The sequence below is a fragment of the Salmo salar genome, chromosome ssa16 (genome assembly GCF_905237065.1).
Source record: "Salmo salar chromosome ssa16, Ssal_v3.1, whole genome shotgun sequence".
In the NCBI taxonomy this organism is placed as follows: domain Eukaryota; kingdom Metazoa; phylum Chordata; class Actinopteri; order Salmoniformes; family Salmonidae; genus Salmo; species Salmo salar.
In genome coordinates this window covers 2376069-2390054 of record NC_059457.1, presented here as the reverse complement: position 1 = coordinate 2390054, position 13986 = coordinate 2376069, and the positions used below count along the sequence as shown (strand labels likewise).

The window sequence follows — 13986 nt, the reverse complement described above, 5'->3', positions numbered from 1 at the left end:
TCAAGTCTGGAGAGAACCAAGGGCTATATCTGTTCCTGGTTCTAAATTTCTTGAATGGGGCATGCTTATTTAAGATGGTGAGGAAGGCATTTAAAAAAAATAACCAGGCATCCTCTACTGACGGGATGAGGTCAATATCCTTCCAGGATACCCGGGCCAGGTCGATTAGAAAGGCTTGCTCGCTGAAGTGTTTCAGGGAGCGTTTGACAGTGATGAGTGGAGGTCGTTTGACCGCTGACCCATTACGGATGCAGGCAATGAGGCAGTGATCGCTGAGATCTTGGTTGAAAACAGCAGAGGTGTATTTAGAGGGCAAGTTGATTAGGATGATATCTATGAGGGTGCCCGTGTTTACGGCTTTGGGGTGGTACCTGGTAGGTTCATTGATAATTTGTGTGAGATTGAGGGCATCAAACTTAGATTGTAGGATGGCTGGGGTGTTAAGCATGTCCCAGTTTAGGTCACCTAGCAGCACGAGCTCTGAAGATAGATGGGGGGCAATCAGTTCACATATGGTGTCCAGAGCACAGCTGGGGGCAGAGGGTGGTCTATAGCAGGCGGCAACGGTGAGAGACTTGTTTTTAGAGACCCACACACTGTCTAAAAAAGGAATAGATCTAAAATTTAGGCTTGAATGCAAAATAAGGATGTTCATTGAAACATGGTGCCCCAAAAAACGTAGCATAGTGCACCATGTTTCAATGAACATCCTTATTTTGCATTCAAGCCTCAATTTTGGATCTATTCCTTTTTTCGACAGTGTGTGGGTCTCAATTTATTCAAGAGATATTCGTATCATGTTACTGATTGTATCCAGAGTAATTTTTGTTACTTCACATTGTGGTTTTACATCTCTAGTTCACCTTGATAGGAAGCTTTTGAACAGTATCCTTGTAAATGGTTCAAATATGTCACCCTTAGTAGTTAGCGGTAACTAATAAAAATGCTGGGCCCTTCAGCGACTGGGGGCTCTATGCAGTGTGTATAATCTTCATATAGGGCTAAACCTCAAGAATGGAATGCAGGGAAAGTAGCGAACTCTGAAAGAAGCATGGCCGATGGAAAAGTTAGGAACATGTCCGAAACCAATAGCACGTCGGGAGAAGACGAGAGCACAGACAAGGATGAAGGAGGATGTGGAACATGAATCAGAAGGAGGTGGAAATGAGGAAGAATGTGAAAAGGAACAAAGTTGGGGTGGGAAAGAAGACGCCTAGTGTTGAGAATACCTCATATCTGTTGGGAGTCTGGTTTCTGGGAGTGTTGGGGCCCAAATTGACGAATTCGTTGGAAGTATCCTAGATGGTGGAGAGAAGTGGAAATAAAGGCGGTCAGGAGGATTGGGTTGGCCTTGATTTTTTCTGTTTCTGCAGAACAGAAGAAGCTTGTTTTGAAATCTCGGGCGAATGGATGACTGTACTGTGTCATGCTTTGAGCTAAGGAGAAGAGCACCTGTCAAGGCATTCATTTCTGGGGTCTCGGAGGAAGTAGGCATCAAAGTGCTTAAAGTATTCATGGAGCGGTTGATGCACGTAGGATTAATTTTTGAGTTGATGGCAAGAAATAAAAGAGTTTGTCTACTCTTGTGTTTTTTTGTGGAGTCCCTCCCGACCCGAGTGAACCTGGTAAGAGCTTTTATTTCCAGACCTTTGCAGTGTAAATGGTGTACTGTAGAATATTTGGACATGTACAAAATGTCTGCAGGTGAAGGTGTGGAAAAGAAGGTCATGGTGAATGTAATGAAGAAACCGTGTAAGGTGTTGCAACTGTGGTGGAAATCTTCAGAGTGCCTGTTGAGGTTGAAAGAGAATGAAGTTGACAAAGTCAGAGCCATCCTGAGCATTTCATATGCAGAGGTGATCAAAATGGTTGAGGGAATGAATGATTCTTCTGAGGACCCCATGGAGTTGGATAGGCATTCACTGCAGGCTGCAGAGTTGGCCTCCCACAAGCAGGAGCCAGAGATATTACTTGTATAGAAGGTGGACTTTGTGATTTTTATGGCAATGGTGATCAACGGCATGGCTGAAGTGGAGGGAAGATTTACATTATTGTAGATGTGGCCGAGCGGTTCCAGGGACTAATGGATTTCTCAAGGAAGGAGTTATCACTGCTGTCGCGAGCAGTGCCACCCTCTCAGGCCCAAGAGCCTGGGGAGGGAGATACACTTTTTTACAAAACTATCTGGATTACACCCCCAATCACTGTATGGAGTTTGTTTGTTTTACCCTTGGACAGTTGGTGGCGGTAATGCACCATAAACATTGGATGCCAACCTTTGTTAAACCCCACTGAAGAGAAATGTGATTGCAACAACAAACAAAAAATGCGTACACGCAATCACCTGTATTGCACTTTTACGATGGTCCCTAACCAACGACAGCGCCAGAAAGCAGCATATTTCATCCTTGCTGGCTCGGAAAGAGTGGGACCATCGGTAAAAAAAAAAAAAACATTAAAAAAACAACTCTACCGTCATCCTAGGACCTTCAGTCAGAGAGCTATTGACGACCGTATTCCAAATATCGAAAGTAAAAACCGCTGCGGTCAGCTTGCTAATGTTAGCTAACTCAAGACATGGTTATGAAACAGCTTGAGCTAACCAACGAGCTATAAAATGGTCCGCTAATCAACCAGGTAGTCAAAAACAAATGTAGCAAGCAAATATTAACTAGATAGAAAACTCAACTACGTGTCATATTCGGTGGACAAACACACAACCAATCATTTCAAAATGATAGCTAGCAACCAGAAGCCCAGTGAATTACAAATGTTTTTTCATAGCTTCCGTTAGCTAATTTGTCAGACTCTGCGTGTGTGGCTACCCAGGGAAAACGGCTAACTAGCAATGTTAACCTGCTAAACTTGGTAAATAGCCAATACAAAAAAGCTAGTTAGCTACCTAGCTAAAGTTAGCACCTAGCTAAAGGTAGCACCTAGCTAAAGGTAGCTAGCAATCCTAAGTGCCAGTCCCGGATATTAGCATAACTACCTAGCTATACAAGCATTTTAACATTTGAGACCTTACAAACAATCTGCTAAAAGTCTACAGAGGCCATGGCCTACCTTTATTTATTGCATTTCTGTTGAAATTTGTCATCGTAGGCGGACCAACTAAAGCTAGCTGAGACTAGCTAGCTGATTCGCTAGCAAGCAAAACTGAACGGGGAGTACTGGCTACACTTAGCTTTGACACATTCATGCATTTACCAATATGATTGACAAATAACAATCTATTATACTTGCGATTGATTACATTCATATCCTCTGGAAAAGCTATTTCAACATAATTTCTTGCACGGCGCTAATTCTTTATGCTAGCTATCCGTCTACTGCTCCCCAGTTTAGGAAACAGACAGTCACATGAGCAGAGCCCAGATCGCAAAGAACACAGAGTGAATCGATGCGCTAAAACATGAATGAGAATATTATTTGCCAGTGCCTCTATTTATCTCATCATTTTTACTAAAAGGACTTGATTTGCAGTCAATTATTTAACATCCTAATGAAAAGAAACCAACGATTGTATTTGTATTATTATTTATATAAATGACATTTGAAAGATATTTATTTTGCTGAGGCTGTGTGGAGGAGTCCCCCTTTCTGTCCAATAAGGTCATTTCTGGAGACTATAAGCACCGCTTTTGGCTCAAGAACACTCCCAGAGGCAAAACTTCTTTATAGGCACACAATCCATTTTTATTATCAAAAGATAAGAGGCAATGTAAAAGACAGCTCAAACAGAGACATGACTGAAATACATGTAATGTATTTTCTGGCCTGTACTTCATTTATTGCAGTTAGTTCCTCTAGCCTAGACCCCCCTTACACCATTCAGTGCAGGACATCATTTTATAATTTAGAGCAGTGTTTCCCAAACTCGGGCCTGCGGACCTCAAGGGGTGCGCTTTTTTTTTTTTTTCCCTAGCACTAGGCAGCTGATTCAAATAATCAAAGCTTGATGATTACTTGATTATTTGAATCAGCTGTGTAGTGCTATGGCAAAAAACTAAACGTGCATCCCTTGCGGTCCCAAGGACTTAGTTTGGGAAATTATGATTTAGAGACATCTGGGGAAATCACATTGTTTACCAAACTATGCTGTAGACAGGTCTATACTGACAGACTTATTTTGGATTTCTGTATAATAGTTTTGTAGACTGTTGGTTACAACAAATAACACATTATCACTTACAAAAATAGTGCTCTTATACAGATCCAAATCAAATTGTATTTGTCACATACACATGGTTAGCAGATCTTAATGTGAGTGTAGCGAAATGCTTGTGCTTCTAGTTCCGACCATGCAGTAATATCTAACAAGTAATCTAACCTAACAATTTCACAACAGCAACCTTATACACACAAGTGTAAAGGAATTAATAAGAATATGTACATAAAAATAAATGAATGAGTGATGAGCCGAATGGCATAGGCAAGATGCAGTAGATGGTATAGAGTACAGTATATACATATGAGATGAGAAATGTAGGGTGTGTAAACATTATATAAAGTGGCATTGTTTAAAGTGGCTAGTGAGACATTTATTACAAAAAAAATCCATTATTAAAGTGGCTAGAGTTGAGTCAGTATGTTGGCAGCAGCCACTCAATGTTAGTGATGGCTGTTTAACAGTCTGATGGCCTTGAGAATGAAGCTGTTTTTCAGTCTCTCAGTCCCCGCTTTGATGCACCTGTACTGACCTCGCCTTCTGGATGATAGCGGGGTGAACAGGTAGTGGCTCGGGTGGTTGTTGTCCTTGATGATCTTTTTGCCTTCCTGTGACATCGGGTGGTGTAGGTGTCCTGGAGGGCAGGTAGTTTGCCCCTGGTGATGCGTTGTGCAGACCTCACTACCCTCTGGAGAGCTTTACGGTTGTGGGCAGAGCAGTTGCCGTACCAGGCGGTGATACAGCCCGACAGGATGCTCTCGATTGTGCATCTGTAAAAGTTTGTGAGTGTTTTTGGTGACAAGCCAAATTTCTTCAGCCTCCTGAGGTTGAAGAGGTGCTGCTGCACCTTCTTCACCACGCTGTCTGTGTGGGTGGACCATTTCAGTTTGTCTGTGATGTGTACGCCGAGGAACTTAAAACTTTCCACCCTCTCCACTACTGTCCCGTCAATGTGGATAGGGGGCTGCTCCTCTGCTGTTTCCTGAAGTCCACAATCATCTCCTTTGTTTTGTTGACATTGAGTGTGAGAACGCACCCTTGTGGGGCCCAAGTGTTGAGGATCAGCGGGTTGGAGATGTTGTTACCTACCCTCACCACCTGGGGGCGGCCTGTCAGGAAGTCCAGGACCCAGTTGCACAGGGCGGGGTCGAGACCCAGGGTCTCGAGTTAAATGACGAGTTTGGAGGGTACTATGGTGTTAAATGCTGAGCTGTAGTCGATGAACAGCATTCTTACATAGGTATTCCTCTTGTCCAGATGGGTTAGGGCAGTGTGCAGTGTGATGGCGATTGTGTCGTCTGTGGACCTATTGGGTCGGTAAGAAAATTGGAGTGGGTCTAGGGTGCCAGGTAGGGTGGAGGTGATATGGTCCTTGACTAGTCTCTCAAAGCACTTCATGATGACGGAAGTGAGTGCTACAGGGCGGTAGTCATTTAGCTCTGTTAAGCTGTTTTTAATGTGTGCGCGCTTAATAAAATGATTTAATGATGTATATCTTAAGTTATGTAAGTCGTATGTGAAAAAAAAGTCAGATGACGTTTCCTCCCTTGGCTACATTTAAATCAGTGGTCACCAACCTTTTCTGAGTCGAGATCACTTTCTGAGTGAAAATGCATGCCGAGATCTACCGCTCAGATTTTTTTTATTAACATGACTTAAAAAATGTAAGCCTATGCAACATTAACCAATTAAAAACAGTACTGTAGCAATGAGGTTTGTGCAGTAAGCTATAGGCTCAATACACAACTGAGCCACAGGGCCGTCCCTGTGGCTCAGTTGGTAGAGCATGGTGTGTGCAACGCCAGGGTTGTGGGTTTGATTCCCATGGGGGGCCAGTACAAAAATGCATGAAATTAAATGTATGCATTCACTACTGCAAGTCGCTCTGGATAAGCGTGTCTGCTAAATGACTAAAATGTACATTATCACCACATATTGGCTTTGCTTGAATTTACCTGCCAATGCATTGTTTGGGACTTTTAAAAATATATATACACTGCTCAAAAAAATAAAGGGAACACTAAAATAACACATCCTAGATCTGAATGAATGAAATAATCTTATTAAATACTTTTTTCTTTACATAGTTGAATGTGCTGACAACAAAATCACACACAAATAATCAATGGAAATCCAACTTATCAACCCATGGAGGTCTGGATTTGGAGTCCCACTCAAAATTAAAGTGGAAAACCACACTACAGGCTGATCCAACTTTGATGTAATGTCCTTAAAACAAGTCAAAATGAGGCTCAGTAGTGTGTGTGGCCTCCACGTGCCTGTATGACCTCCCTACAATGCCTGGGCATGCTCCTGATGAGGTGGCGGATGGTCTCCTGAGGGATCTCCTCCCAGACCTGGACTAAAGCATCCGCCAACTCCTGGACAGTCTGTGGTGCAACGTGGCGTTGGTGGATGGAGCGAGACATGATGTCCCAGATGTGCTCAATTGGATTCAGGTCAGTCCATAGCATCAATGCCTTCCTCTTGCAGGAACTGCTGACACACTCCAGCCACATGAGGTCTAGCATTGTCTTGCATTAGGAGGAACCCAGGGCCAACCGCACCAGCATATGGTCTCATAAGGGGTCTGAGGATCTCATCTCGGCACCTAATGGCAGTCAGGCTACCTCTGGCGAGCACATAGAGGGCTGTGCGGCCCCCCAAAGAAATGCCACCCCACACCATGACTGACCCACCGCCAAACCGGTCATGCTGGAGGATGTTGCAGACAGCAGAACGTACTCCACGGCGTCACCAGACTGTCACGTCTGTCACATGTGCTCAGTGTGAACCTGCTTTCATCTGTGAAGAGCACAGGGCGCCAGTGGCGAATTTGCCAATCTTGGTGTTCTCTGGCAAATGCCAAACGTCCTGCACGGTGTTGGGCTGTAAGCACAACCCCCACCTGTGGACGTCGGGCCCTCATACCACCCTCATGGAGTCTGTTTCTGACCGTTTGAGCAGACACATGCACATTTGTGGCCTGCTGGAGGTCATTTTGCAGGGCTCTGGCAGTGCTCCTCCTGCTCCCCCTTGTACAAAGGCGGAGGTAGCGGTCCTGCTGCTGGGTTGTTGCCCTCCTACGGCCTCCTCCACGTCTCCTGATGTATTGGCCTGTCTCTTGGTAGCGCCTCCATGCTCTGGACACTACGCTGACAGACACAGCAAACCTTCTTGCTACAGCTTGCATTGATGTGCCATCCTGGATGAGCTGCACTACCTGAGCCACTTGTGTGGGTTGTAGACTCCGTCTCATGCTACCACTAGAGTGAAAGCACCGCCAGCATTCAAAAGTGACCAAAACATCAGCCAGGAAGCATAGGAACTGAGAAGTGGTCTGTGGTTACCACCTGCAGAACCACTCCTTTATTGGGGGTGTCTTGCTAATTGCCTATAATTTCCACCTGTTGTCTATTCCATTTGCACAACAGCATGTGAAATTTATTGTCAATCAGTGTTGCTTCCTAAGTGGACAGTTTGATTTCACAGAAGTGTGATTAACTTGGAGTTACATTGTGTTGTTTAAGTGTTCCCTTTATTTTTTTGAGCAGTATATTTAAACATTTGAGGTAGGCTAAATGATCACACCGGTAATAGATCCATTGTTATTACTTGTGAGGCACAGCTGAGTGAGCATATATTTAAATAATTTGCTTTTATTTTACTGGGCTGATGGTGCCTGCATCTGATGGTCAGTCTCAGCGCAGGGAGAGAGCAGCAGACTAAGAGTTTGTCTCTCAACATCCCTCCGCTCTCCCTTTCCTCCCAGTGTCAGTGTTGCCAACTCCTCAGTAAAGAAAGTAGCTACTGGCTGTCCTAAAAGTCTCTAGAAGTCGCTAAATGCCGGCATCACCTAATTTGCATAATTGGCCATGTGCATGTAATTGTGATGGACGCTGTAGGAGAGAGGAATAACGTCGTGGGAGAGACAAAAAGTGAGTAAAAAACAATCCAAATATGTATAGAACTACAAATTAACTTTCTTCTGTCGATTCTTGTTTTTTTTTGTTACAATTCCAACCCTCCTTTATCCGGGCTTGGAACTGGCAAAAGTGACCCAAAAGAGACTCTTTTTTAAACGTTTTTTTTTAGTTTAGTTTTCTTGATTTAGTTTTTAACCTTATAGTCCACTTAGGAGCCTACAACAAGTCACAGTAAAACATGAGAATTTTTAACCATAACATTTAAAAAAAACGTTTTTGTATACAATCAACATTAACAATCTAAATGGACCAAAAAGAGACAATAGAAAACTGTCAATGGCAATGTGAGAATTATTGTAACTAGTCTGGCCCTAATTCAGGCTGTGCTGGCTCACAGAAAGAGTGGGTCATCGTCATTTTGGTCAAGGCTCTCTATGGCAGGTTCAGCAACTGAGGGAGCTGACTTAAATGAGTAAGCAGCTGATGTGCCAAAAAGCTGCAAAACATTATCAGGCATCTGGTGCTCATAGCAAGCCTCACCAGACAGCTTCAGTCCATATCAAATGTACAGGATGGAGTTAAGGGTCTGCAAGGACATCCGATTCTAAGTTTGCTTTTCACCACACTCATTTGGCTGAATACTCTCTCGACTTCAGCATTCGAGTGTGGCAAGGACAACACAGACACAGACAGCAGCCATGGCAAGTACTTGAAATGGGTTGATATCAGCTGCATCCCTGAACTTCCAAATCTCCCTCCAGAAGCCCAGTGTGTTTGTCTCCTTCCATTTACTAAGACGGATAGCATGCCATTGCTGGACAATCTTGTCTGTCTCTGCAGGGGAACTTGGTTATGTTTTCTATTTCTCCAGGGCTCTTATTGTGCTTTAGTTTCCTCCACATTGAAAACTGACATGTACTGCAATGCTTCGATGTGGTCCGGCAGTCTCACCCTCAACTTATTAGTGAGCGGCTACACACCGCTTTCGGACACTGATTTCATCCTCAGGCGCAAGGTGGAGCTCAGCTGCCTTTGACTCAAAAAGGTAACCAAGGTACGGTTTGGGACTGATGTAGCCATCTATTGGCCCTTTGAGTACATCAACATTTGCCAGTGGATTCAGCACTGGCCCTTCCTCACAGACTTGATCAGGCTAACCAAGCTGTCAAGTAGCTTAAAAGGATCTACTTGCTCTCCCTCAAAAGCCTTGATGGCCAACTGTACCTCACCCAGCACTGACTTCAAAAAAGTCAGATACAATATGTTTTGAGGGTCACTGTACATGGAGTATAAAACCTCAGCCATGTAGCAGTGTTCACTGGAGTTGGTGACTACAAAATGTAGCCTAAGCTCCTCCCACTGGTCCAAAATGCATGAAACCGCGGGTTCAATGGAGAGCCAACGTGTGACACACACCTTGGTTATCTGTAAAGGTTTCTCCCCACAGTTGATGGTCTCATATGGCCTTGTAGGCCTCCCTGCGCTTTGGAGACACTGAAAACCAGTTATAAGTGGTGTCATTGGAAGCATGACTTACAGCAAGCTCCAGAGTGACACACTCAGTGAATAAAAAATAGATATGTGAGGCCATACTCCTCCTTCAGCACTTTATGGAACCATTGTTAATCCCTGTCATAACAGAGGCATTGTCAGTCCCTATCCCCAGGAGTTTCTCTTTTTTTTAAGACACTTCTCGAGGAAAGCCACAACAGCACGGGCTATAGATTTGGCATCTCCTCCCTCCAACTCAACAAGCCCCAGAAATGTTGATACAATTGTCTGCTTGGTGTTACTAAAGTACCTTATCACAACCCCCAGGTACTTAGAAACACTTACATCCATGGATGCAGCAGTGGAGTCTGAGAACGCAGCTCTACATGCTTCTCCAATGTGATCACATGCCAGCATTGAACAGTGTTCAGCGATAGCTAATGCCTTTTTTGCAGAGTCAATTTTTTTAACCATAAATGGCAGCTTGTTTTGGGTGGAACTGTTATAAGGCTTTGCCTTTTCAGTATGTTTTTGAGTTGTCATGTGTTTTTTTTTAAATGGCTAAGTTTGGCGTAGAAATCAACCTGACAATACAGGCAGTATGCCCGTGTATCATCTCCAATAAACGGCTTCAACCAGCCTTTGAATTCAGGGTTTGATTCCCACTCCTTTCTGTATTTTTGAGTGTACAGTTTAGACTGAGACATGATGAGCTAGCCAGCTAGATGTTTAGCTTATGTCAGAGGCACACACATAGTGGACAAGGTGAGTAAGTGACTGAGGCTGTGTGAGTCAAATGCAGTGATTTATTTTTGTGCAGTGATTTATTTTAGACAAAGAACATTTTACATTTGCATCCCACCCTGAATGTAAGCCAGGGCGGGATCAGCTAGCGGCGGCTTCCCGCATGCGCGATTCATTTGCAGTCTGGACGTGGAGGGGTAAACAACATCTGCTCTGACTGCAGCTGGGAGGGACTGCAGCTGGGAGGGACTGCTGCGCGAGGACTGGGCCACCTGTGAGTGCTTTGGGATGGGGGTGGGGCCCACGGCAGCACCCGGTGCTCGTTGAGAAGAGTAAGAACGATACGTGCTTTCACGTCAGTCTCCAATAACACCAGAAAAAGTCGCTAGATTTGTCGCTAGTCTTTTTTTTTTTTTTTAATGTGTCGCTAGAGGTCTGAATACTCACTAAATATAGCGACAAAGTTGCTAAGTTTTGCCAACTAATTTTCAGGGAAAGTTGCTAGCTTCCTGCGGATCATTGGGATGCTAGCGTCCCACCTGGCCAACATCCGGTGAAAATGCAGAGCGCGAAATTCAAATTAAATTACAATAAATATTAAACTTTAATGAAATCACAAGTGCAATACATCAAAATAATGCTTAACTTGTTGTTAATCCAGCCGCTGTGTCAGATTTCAAAATGGCTTTACGGCGAAAGCAAACCATGTGATTATCTGATGACAGCGCCCAGCACACAAATGCATAACAAATCATTTTCAACCAGGGAGTTGCGACACGAAAGTCAGAAATAGTGATATAATATATGCCTTACCTTTGAAGACTTTCTTCTGTTGGCACTCCAAAAGGTCCCAGTTACATTACAAATGGTCCTTTTTTTCGATAATGTCCTTCTTTATATCCATAACTCAGTTTAGCTGGCGCGCTTCAGTCAATAATCCACTCGGTTTCCCTCCTTCAAAATGCATACAAAATGAATCCCAAACGTTACCAATAAACTTATCCAAACAAGTCAATCAACGTTTATAATCAATCCTTAGGTACCCTAATACACAAACGATACAATTTAAGACGGAGAATCGTTATTGTCTTTACTGGAGATAAACAAAAAGAACGCGCTCTCTTGGCCATGCGCTTGGAAACACTACAGCCAACATGGGAGCCACTTAGAAACTACAACTTCTCCCTCATTTTTACAAAAACCAGCATGAAACTCTTTCTAAAGACTGACATCTAGTGGAAGACCTAGGAACTGCAATCGGGGACGATTTCACCCTATTATAAAAGTGCCAGCCATTGAAATCAGTGGTATGCTGAATAGTTTTATTTTTTTTAATGGTTTGTCCTTGGGGTTTCGCCTGCCATTTCAGTTCTGTTATTCTCACAGACATTATTTTAACAGTTTCGGAAACTTTAGAGTTTTCTATCCAAATCGACCAATTATATGCATATCCTAGCTTCTGGGCCTGAGTAGCAGGCAGTTTACTTTGGGCACGCTTTTCATCCGGACGTCAAAATACCGCCCCCTATTCCAAAGAAGCTAGAGGCAGGTTGATTTGTTGCTAAAAGTTGCTAAATGACGTGATGTCATTGCGTGATAACGTAACTGCATCTTTACTTAGAATTCATAATAATGTTACTCAAATTGACTGGCCATCTCAGCGAAAAATATGATTTGATATTTGTTCAGGTACAGACTCCCACTCTTTTCTGTACTTCTGGCTGTACAATTTTGATTGAGACATCGATTGATGTTGTAAAATCTGTTCAAGATCAAACATTCGTGACTAACTATATTCATTGGGTTTGGCTCGTCGAACCCGTACTACTAATGCTGCTGCAGTAAGCCAACAATGATTTGCAATTTGCTGAAATTCCTGCTGGCCTGCTGCTGCCTGTGCACGAGCTGAACGCCTGCTGCTGATGTCACTCACAACGCACTTTTGCAGCCAGGCACGTGTGTTGTGACTGAGTGTGTGACAGAGAATCTGATGGCGAATCAGTTTTGTGTCATTTAGAGGGAAAATGCGTGCATGTTAGCGTTCGAGTCACTTTTCAAAAGTTGCTAAAAGTTCAAAATACATTTTTAAAAGTAACTCAATTTGTTGCTAGGTGCTGTTTGGAAAAAAAAGGTGCCAGGTTAGTCTGAAAAGTTGCTAAATCTAGCAACAAAATTGCTAAGTTGTGATCACTTTTTTCCGACACTGACCAAAAAGGGACACCGTCTTCCAGCTGATCGGGAATCTCGAGTCGCACCGCATTATTTCTGCCTCATGCTCAAATTCATGTTACTCATATGAACAGAGAAAGTGAAATATTCCTTGAAATTAAAAAAGACCCAAGCCGCTAATAACAACGCAAGCCTATAGATACACTTTCCTACTCATTCATTCCTGCTGCACTGCTTGTTGTAGCTCTGAGTGGAAATAGGAATAATGCGCATTTTATGGCTTATAAAAGTGTTGAATACAGTGCTGAGTAAGAACTTAAACATGAACTCACTCATAAAAACAGCAGCTCTTTGCTGTATTTGATGACAGTCTCTCTCTAGTCATGGTTTTAAACGTTTTAATCTCACAGTATCAATTTTGTTGTAGCTTTTTTTTTTGCCTGCTAAGTTACTGCAGACTCAGTCATCTGAGCAATCTAATTGGCCAGCGGTAGCACAGTGCAATTGATTTCCTCTCCAGGCCCATTGAGAAGGTTGAGTTTGTACCTTCAGACACATGAAATGGTAACAGTTTGTCTACCCGGCGCGCAGGGTAGCTGAATTGGCTGCACCTACCACCAACATCCTGAGAAATAGGAACACAAGGCTTTATCGTTGGGTTTTTACAGAAATGTTTGGCGATCGACTAGAAATGCATTGGAGATCGACAAGTCGATCGCGATTGACCGGTTGGTTAACTTCCAAGATGCTCTTTAAGAGTCTTTTATTTACATTTTTGCGGTCATTTGTACATCACTGTAGTACTACAGCTTAACAATCATAATCAGCAACAATGTCATCAGCTGGTGTGGCTTTCCTTATTAAATTTGGTTACAAGAACCTGCAGTATAATGCCAGTGGCAAAAAACGAAATTCTGTTTGCAAAACTTGTGGAATTAACATTAAAGATGCTGGCGCAACTACATCTAACTTCATCCGACATTTGAAAACTCAACGCGAAAGGTCAGTTAGGCTAGCTAGCTAAATCAAATCAAATTTATTTATATAGCCCTTCGTACATCAGCTGATATCTCAAAGTGTTGTACAGAAACCCAGCCTAAAACCCCAAACAGCAAGCAATGCATGTGAAAGAAGCACGGTGGCTAGGAAAAACTCCCTAGGAAAAACTCCCTAGAAAGGCCAAAAACCTAGGAAGAAACCTAGAGAGGAACCAGGCTATGAGGGGTGGCCAGTCCTCTTCTGGCTGTGCAGGGTGGATATTATAACAGAACATGGTCAAGATGTTAAAATGTTCATAAATGACCAGCATGGTCAAATAATAATAATCATAGTAGTTGTCGAAGGTGCAACAAGCACGTCCGGTGAACAGGTCAGGGTTCCATAGCCGCAGGCAGAACAGTTGAAACTGGTGCAGCAGCACGGCCAGGTGGACTGGGGACAGCAAGGAGTCATCATACCAGGTAGTCCTGAGGCATGGTCCTAGGG

General features: G+C 43.3%; 1 protein-coding gene across 7 annotated transcripts in view; it reads right to left on the bottom strand.

Annotated features, from left to right (window-relative positions):
• The window catches only part of LOC106573031 (activating molecule in BECN1-regulated autophagy protein 1B), a 51408-nt gene extending 48021 nt beyond the window's left edge, over positions 1 to 3387 (bottom strand). For 5 of the 7 annotated variants that reach the window (XM_014147639.2, XM_014147640.2, XM_014147641.2 and 2 more), the window contains exon 1: positions 3067 to 3387. The gene's annotated coding sequence lies outside the window, so the exon portion shown is untranslated. Of the gene's footprint in view, positions 1 to 1229; positions 1299 to 2344; positions 2412 to 3066 lie in introns of all 7 variants that reach the window. The other 2 variants (XM_014147648.2, XM_014147644.2) reach the window with 2 other exon arrangements.
• Positions 3388 to 13986: the final 10599 nt, after the last annotated feature.